Source organism: Zalophus californianus, chromosome 9, assembly GCF_009762305.2.
Source record: "Zalophus californianus isolate mZalCal1 chromosome 9, mZalCal1.pri.v2, whole genome shotgun sequence".
Classification (NCBI taxonomy): Eukaryota; Metazoa; Chordata; class Mammalia; order Carnivora; family Otariidae; genus Zalophus; species Zalophus californianus.
In genome coordinates this window covers 129423943-129432961 of record NC_045603.1, presented here as the reverse complement: position 1 = coordinate 129432961, position 9019 = coordinate 129423943, and positions in this window count along the sequence as shown.

The window sequence follows — 9019 nt, the reverse complement described above, 5'->3', positions numbered from 1 at the left end:
CCCGCGATTCTCCCCCCTTTTCGCTGTTAGGTGACTGCTACGTTGCATCACATTGTAGATACTTCTATTGTGCAGGGAGCACCTTCAGTTATTTCTTTTTCATGCATAGTCTAGTGTCTTGCCCTCCCTGCCCCCAACAAAGTTGTGCGTTCCTGCAGGACCAGTCAGTCCTTCCTCAGCTTTTCAATCCTTGGAGGCTAGACCCTGCTCAGCACAGAGCAGGCCTTCAGTAAGGTTGGCTAGGTCCAGTTAAACGTTGCCAGGGTACACTCTATATGATATGGACGGGCTTTTTAAAATTCCCAGCTCACGTTTTCTGTTTTGGAAAGTGAAATCGCTGAGCAGAACATGAATTAATTCACTGTTTTCTTTGTAGATCCGGGGAAGTTGGTAAGCATCTCTTGGTAAATGTAGGTCGATATTCAGGAGTCACGTTGCTCCACTAAGATGAAATCAGTCCCAGGGGTTCTGTAAACCCCGTTTTCTTTCTTTAAAGGCATGGCTGAAGCATGTTTTGGTCTCCAAATGCTAACATTTCTGGTGAAAAAAACATTCTTCACCTAGAGAGACGTATCAAATACAGGGTTGGTTGGCAAGGAGTGAAGATCTCTAACAGATTTGCACTTGATAGAATCTACTGAAATGGTTAATGTGCTTATTTGAACCTTAAGCCAAAATTGTCTCATTTGTTACTGTCGTGAAAGTTATTATTCTGATCATTTGATAATTATCCCTTAGGATAGCAGTCAGTCTGTCCAGTTTTTTACCAGTGAAGTTTCCTCAAGGTCCATTAGTTCCTAGATCAGCAAGCCCTCCCCATCCCTAAGGAGGGATGGACAGTTGCCAGGCTGGTTAGTCGTGCCCCTCACCCAGCCCCTACCCTACAAGGACCACCACGCCCCTCCTCCTGTTGGGACCCCAGGATGACCTGTCCCTCGAAAGTTACCATGTTCCCATGAAAACACGTTTAACTTCCTTTTAGTTGCATAGATTTTACCCGCCCCGCCCCCCAGATCCATCTCCAGAAGAAACAGCCAAGAGGTGATTTTTAAAACCTCAATGCCTGTATTTGTGAAGTGTCTACTTAATTGCAAAGTCCTATGCTCGGCACTATGGGATGGTTTGTTTTGTTTTGTTTTTGTTTTTGTTTTAAGTATAAGACAATTCTGACCCTCCAGGAACTGAGATAAATCATGAACACATTAAAATTCAAATACAGAATAGTTATCATGGGCCAAGAGTCAGAGAGCTGAATTACCTCTGGGCTCACCCTTATCACTAGCTGTGTGATGTGGGGCTAGTTGTTTAACTTCTTTGAGTCTGAGTTTCTTTGTGGTTATAAGAGGGGTGATAACAACACGTACTTGCTAAGTGGTTAGGAGGATTACATTAACATATGTGTGGCAATATTGTTGATCACCCACCTCCCATTTCACCTGCAACTGTGGTGGGCAGTTTCCATAGGAATTAGCTTCCCCCTGTTATGGACTGAATTCGGTTCCCACAAAATCCACATGTTAAAGCCCTATTCCCCAGTGTGACTGCATTTGGAGAAAGGGCCTCTGAAGAGACAGTAAGGTTAAAGGCCGTCCTAAGGATGGGACCCTAATCCAATAGGACTAGTGTCCTTATAGGAGGAGAGGGAGACACCAGCGCTGTGCACATGCAGAGGACGTACCATACGGGGACACAGCAGGAAGGCAGCCGTCCATAAGCCATGGAGAGAGACCTCAGGAGAGACCAACCCTGCCAACACCCTGACTTTGGACTTCCAGCCTCCAGAACTGGACAAAAAACAATTTCCATTTTTAGGCGCCCCCAGTCTGGGGTATTTTGTTATAGCAGCTTGAGCTGGCTAAGACACCCCCTCAAGCACTTCCGTCTCTCTGCCTCTCTGGGAGTGATTTTTGGCACTTCCAGGAGCTTGCTCAACCTTCAACAGGCCAACCTGGAAGTGGGGGGAGTTAAGGTCTCCAGGGACACCCTTCAAACAGCAGCAGGATGGGAGACCATGGAAGAATGTCCCGGCCCCTGGTTGTTGGAGGGAACGATGCTGAGATGGGGTGCTATCTTTTCTCAGAAGGGCCCAGCAGGGTTGAGCCCCATCCCTCACAGCACCGACCCGTTCACTAATGCAAACTTTATCAGTTTTCCTCCTTCCCTGCCTTCCCACCCCACACCCTCACTTGGGATCACTTTCCAAATAAACAACCTTCACACAAGTCCTTGATTTGGGGTCTGCCTCTGGGGGAACACCAAACTCAAGTCCAGGGACATATTCACATTAGCCTCTCTCAGTGAGCACCCCCTCCCCTAACAAAAAAGTGAAAACAAGATTTAGCACCAGAAGACAGGTTACAATGAAGCAGTGGGGTCGGCAACTACATGAACACCAGAGGCAATACAGGATTACAGGATTCAAGAGGAAAAATCCATTTTGACTCCCTGCTGAGCAAATAGGATCATCTACATAAAACTTGGACTTTTCAAGCCCGAAGAGATCTCAGCTCTCAGCTTACAAGCCGTGACATCACACAGACGAGGTCTCAAGGGCTGAAAAGATCCAGACCTAGCCAGTGGTCGTACCCCAAACAGGATGCTCTGGCCAAACGCCAGAGTGGCCGCCCTGCGGACATGCCCTCAAAGCTATCGGGGAGCCCCCATAAATGTCCTAAGCTTGGGCGCCTGGGTGGCTCAGTTGGTTAAGCGCCTGCCTTCGGCTCAGGTCATGATCCCGGGGTCCTGGGATCGAGTCCCGCATCGGGCTCCCTGCTCCACGGGGGAGTCTGCTTCTCCCTCTGCCTCTGCCCCTCCCCACTGCTTATGCTCTCTCTATCTCTGGCACCCTCTCTCAAATAAATAAAAATCTTTAAAAATGTTTAAAAAAATAAAAAAGGTTGACCAAAAAAAAAAAAGTCCTAAGCTTTCTGGAGGCTTCTTTAGCAACGTGCAGGAAAAAGGCAGGGCAGCTGTCTAGTCCCAAAGTCCCCACCAGAGGCCCCTTGAGAAAGAATGTACTGGCTGCTGCATTTCCAGTCCCTTCCTTGACATTTATTGGCTTTTTTGATGAATGTGAGAGCGATTTTTCTGTCAACAGCTTCTCACTGGGGGCCTGGTGATGTTCTTTCTGACCATTATTTTACTCAGTCTCATGCCTGGTCACTGGGAGGAGAAGAGCTTCCACTTAGCGTCCATCCGTGTTCGCAGCAGCGGAGAGCCCGCCGGATCCCACCGAAACCCTCACCTGCGCCCACAGCCGCCCGGGGCACACAGAGGGTTTAGGCAAATGGCCAGGCTTTAACGAATGCCTCCTTCTCTGGCACCGTGCTTCTCCATCCATTCCTTTAAGGACACATTTCAGGTTTGATTCTGTTTCTTTTTACAATAAATTATGGGGAACTTGTTGGTGAAATAATCCACTAGGACTTGCTTCCGAGAGGCGACCAATTCTCACCACGAAGGACAAGCCTGCCTCGGAAAAGTCTGGAACTCGCGGGTGTTGAAGGGAGGCGCCCCGTTTCCTTCAGGACAGTTTATGTCGTCCCTGAAATGCACCGTCTTGGCGTGACGATGGTACAGGAAAGCCCGCAGAGGCGTCTGACGTTCCCATCGCTGATCAGCAACCGTGTCAACCTCCACATGCCCCCCTCCACCTTCCCTGCCCCCAGATGCGCAAGTCTAACCTGGAAGGGCACATTTTTAAAAAAGGTTTTTAATTATGAACAATTTCAAACACAAGGAAAAGTTGAGAGAGAGTGTAATACACTACCCCATACTCGGCTTTTTTTTTTTTTTAAAGATTTTATTTATTTATCTTGAGAGAGACAGAGAGCACGAGTGAGGTGGAGGGGCAGAGGCAGAGGGAGAAGCAGATTCCCCGCTGAGCAGGGAGCCCCATGTGGGGCTCGATCCCAGGACCCTGAGATGATGACCTGAGCCGAAGGCAGACGCTTAACAGATTGAGCCCCCCAGGCGCCCCTACCATATACTCAGCTTTAACAATATCCAGCTTTATAACAATTATCAATGGATACCATATTAATTATCATTGCCAATCTTTTATCATCCTCGCATCCCCAGACTATTTTGAAATGAACCCCAGAGTGGCCTCACTAGAACAAAAGACACTGCTATCATCCAGGAAATTCCAGGGGATTCAGGAACCAGGGTCTAAGACCAAATATTAGAACAAAAGACACTCCTAGTGCTCTTATCAGGAAATCACAAGGGTCTCAGGAGCTCTGTGCCAGGAACCAGGGCAGAGACTAACATATATGCTTTCTCAACAACACACTGCATATGCCTTCCCTCCTCTGCTTCACTCCCCTACTCCTGCTCCCTGGGTTCACCTTCCAGAGTAAACTACCTGCTAGTCAACCTTGCGCGTGGGCTCTGCTTCCCACAGGAAACCCAGGCTAAGACATCAACCCAGGAGAGGGGCAAAGGGAGTTCTACGAATGACAGCAAAGGGAAGTCCCAACGTGATGGCCGGGCAAGGGGCCTGGAGAGGAACCAGCCCCAATAGAAGGAGGATAGAAGCGTCCGGAGGGATGTGCCCAAGAGATCCACTGAAGGTCGTATGTCTGACATCGGACCTAACTGATGTGTGGAAAGCTGTCCTGAGAGGCCAGAAGGAGGCGATCAGAAGAGTGTGGACCTGTTCAGGTCATCACTGCTGACCAAAGGTCAGTGCGAAGGTAAGAGAAAGCTAGTGACATGAGTTGACACCCTTTAAAAAATGGCCATACCCTGGACCCTCAGGAAAGAATCAGAAGTTGAGAAAGAGCTTTATTTTTTTTTAAAGATTTTATTTATTTATTTGAGACAGAGAATGAGCGAGAGCATGAGCCAGCGGGGGGCGGGGGGGGGGCGGGGCAAAGGAAGAGGGAGAAGCAGGCTCCCCCTGGAGCAGAGAGCCCAACATGGGGCTCGATCCCAGGACCCTGGGATCATGACCTGAGCCAAAGGCAGACGCTTAACTGACTGAGCCACGCAGGCGCCCAAGAGAAAGCTTTATGAAAAACTGTGAGCCAGGGTAACAGTGAGTTCGGGTAACAGCATATACCACTGTTAATTTCCCCGTTGTGGTGAACACGGTGGTCTGAGATGGTAACATTAGATGCTGGAAGAAGATACAGGAGTTCTGCACTATCCTTTAAACTCTTCGGTAAATCTAGAATTATTTCAAATAAAAAAGTTTTTTTTTTTTTTTAAGTGATATGCAGGGGCACCTGGGTGGCTCAGTCGGTGAAGCGTCTGCCTTCGGCGCCAGTCATGATCTCAGGGTCCTGGGATCAAACCCCGCGTCGGGCTCCCTGCTCAGTGGAGAGTCTGCTTCTCCCTCCCCCTACTCTTGGCGCTCTCACTCATTCTCTCTCTCTCTCAAATAGATAAAATCTTTAAAAAAAAAAATAAAATGATATGCAGCTGTATTAGGGTTCTTTGACCTTTGAGAACCAGAACCGAAAGGACAGTTGGACAGAGAACTCTAGAAAGAGATTAGTTATGAGGAACCGGCTCATGCAGTTATGGAGCCTGAGCAGACCCACCATCTGCAGTGGGCAAACTGAAGACCCACGGAGCTAGAGCTAGTGGTGTATCTCAAAGGCAGAGGACCATGTCTGAAGGCCTGAGACCCAGGAGCTCTAAGGGCGGGAGAAGACTGACACCCCGGTCAGGCAGTCAGGCAGGGAGCGTGGGAATCTTGCCTTCGTCCAGCTTTTTGTTCCATTCAAGCCCTCAACTGATGGGCTGAGTTCCACCCGGTCTACCTTACTCAGTCTACCAGTTCAGATGCTGATGTCTTCCCAAAACACCCCCACAGACACACTCCAGAATTCACGTTTAACCAGCTACATGGGCCTCCTGTGGTCCAGTCGAGTGGACACATAACATTAACCGTCGAGTTAACACACTGTATGTGTGCAGCCCAGCCCCAGAAAGATACACTCAGAATGGATAATGGTGTTTGCCTCCGGGGAGAACACGTGGGGGTGGTGGGTTCAGGGTGAGAGGGAGACTTACTTTTGCACCAGACACCCTTTCGTACTGTTCATGTGTTGTTGTTTTTTTAAACATGTGCACATAGTACATGTGCACATGTCCACACTCAAAAAATTAGAATAGTCACAGGGACACAGGAACTGCTCTGTGGGAGGCAGACTCTGAGAGGGAATTTCGTGTGCAGATGAGCAGCTGTGGGAGACAAGAGGGGCAAGCAGGACCGGGCAGAGGCTGAAGTCCAGCGGCAGCTGACCTCCTGGAGCTGAAACAGCACCCAGAGTTCTTCCCCATTGGGCCAAAATGGCAGGACTATCACACCTGTCTCTGCATGGCCCTGGGTATGGGCTGTCCTGGGAAGGGCACGAACCCGGTCCAGGTGACTCCTTGTAGCCAGGGTAATCCTGGGGTGGTGGCCAGAGGCAGAAGCTGAGCCAGCATGTCCTTTCCCAGAAATGGGATCTAGGTGATGGACTTGCATGTCCCCCACAGGAGGGAAATATGCTCATAATAACATGGAAAAACAGTTATGATGTATTCAGAGGGGAAAAAAAAAACACCACAAATTTTTATCTATAGTATGTAACAGTTGGTCAGAACAAACAGTAAAAGCAAGTTTGTAAAAGGTTATTATGTTCCTAGAAAAAGAACTGGAAGAAAATATTCCAAAATGTAATTTTTTTCCCCTGGAAGTGGGACTGCCAACATTTTTCTTCTTCCTTTTACTTTGCTACATTTTGTATACTTTTACCAAATTTTCTATAATTTTTAAGTAATCAAAAGCTTAAAAGGAGCACCCTAGATCTGCTTCTGGTGTTTGTACCATTAAGCTCTGATACTGTTTTATGAATTAATTCTGTGCTTATATAGGATGATGAATATTTAATCATTATCAAATAACATCTAAATTTTGGGAGTACTACATAAAGAAGGAATTGATCCCATAAACCACCCTTTTAGGCAATCACAAGCTCAATAAAAGCTCAGGGGCCCCAGGCGCTCGCTCAATTAGAATGACTGGCATCAATTATTTCTTGTTCTCCTTGCAAAGCAGCAGTTACAAACTTCTCCAGCAGAGGGCGATGGTGGCCCACCTCTGGACAGAAATCTCGGCGGCCTAACTCGCTAGGTCGTGAATGGAAAAATCATATTTGCTTCTTAGTCCTGAGAATAAATCTAACTTATTTAGCAGGTTATATGGTAAACTTAGATGTTAGATCAGGCCAGGCAGCGGAGAGGAAGAAGTTCATAAACAGTTTACGTGTTGTAGTTGTTGTTGTTTCAATAATAATACAGTTGGCTGACCTCGGTGTGCTGTGAAGATTGCAGACAGCACATTACTCTTCCAGCACACTCCACCCTGAGACGCAAAGTACCCCAACCAAAAAGACTTCCCCCCTTCTTGTGACGCCTTCATCCATCTCAGTATCCAGATGAGGATACCACGCGATGGTCCCCAAGGCTCCCAGCCGGTAAGGGACGGGAGCCGGGCTCCGGCTTCAGTCACGGACACCACGCCCCTGTCAGGACACAGAGGGACAGTGCCGAGGGCTCACGATCCTTTCACAGCCTCGCCAAAATGTGTTCATGTTCATTTCTTTTAAAATCAGAAAAATGCCAGTGTAAAATAGAATTTTTTCTTCCTTTGGACCAAGGCGCCGGTGAAGACAAATGCGCGTAGGCTTCCCTAAAATCCCCCTCCCGCCCTGATGTTGTGCCGGCATTTTTGGTGAGGCTGTGACTGCGCCCAGCCGCGGTCGAGCACAAGGCTGACCTCGATGCTGCGGGTGGGGAGGGCGTAGAAGTACAGGTCTTCTCTACCACGGGGTCACTTGTATCCTTTTCAAATACTCATTTATCCACTCAACAAACATGTCAAATGGCCTGCCATGAATGAAAAAAAAAAAGTCATAAATTTTAAAATATTAATAAATTTTGGTTCAAACTATACATTAATTCCAAGTTATAAAAAATAATTTTTTAAAAACATTCTACACTAAACCCTTGAGTCTCTTTCCGACACTGGGTCGAGGGTGGGGGAGGAGGGGAGGAGGGCCGGTGGTCTCACATTTCCCTGCTCTCTATGTGGACCCGCTGGAGGGAAGGCTACCTGTACCTGAGTCTGCTCGGGCTGACGTAACAAGCTATCATGGGGGGCTTACACCACAGAAATTGTTTTCCGCACAGCTCTGGAGGCTGGAAGTCCAGTTTCAAGGAGCCAGCATGATCTGATGAGACTCTCTTCCCCACGGCCGGACAGCCCCCTTCTCACCAGGTCCTCTCAGCGCCCAGAGAGATCCCTGGTTCTCTTCCCCTTCCTGGGAGGGCACCCGTTCCCCTAGATCAGAGAGCTTCACCCTTATGAACGTATTTAACCTCCAGCCCCTCCCGAAAGGCCCTGGAACCCCCCCCCCATATAGTCACACGAGGGCAGAGAGGCTTCCATTTGGGGGTGACAACTGAGTGCATAGCAGGTGGGCTGGTCAAACAATTCACAGCCGGTGTATTTTTAGTATTTAATTGCAAGGCTGTTCTCAACAATCAAGGAGGAAAGGTGTAGTTCTCTGGGCATTCTTTTCAAAAACCTCACCTCTTCTCTGCCCTTTCGCTCCAATGAACGCAGAATATAATGGCAGGATACCTGACGGCAATCCCTTCTCCCATTGCTGGGGTGGGTGAGTAATGGGAGGTATTTCTGTTCCAGCCGAGGCGAGATGTTGTGGGGTTGGGTTTGGCCTCTCGGTTTGCGTCTGATTGGTTTGGTTTGCTTCTTTCTTTTCCTTCCTACTCTGAGAACAAGAAGAGGTAGAAGGATTCCTGCCCAGGCAAGAAATTCTATCAGAAGTGACTATACTGGGGCGCCTGGGTGGCTCAGTCGTTAAGCGTCTGCCTTCGGCTCAGGTCATGATCCCAGGGTCCTGGGATCGAACCCCGCATCGGGCTCCCTGCTCGGCGGGGAGCCTGCTTCTCCCTCTCCCACTCCCCCAGCTTGTGTTTCCTCTCTCGCTCTCTCTCTCTG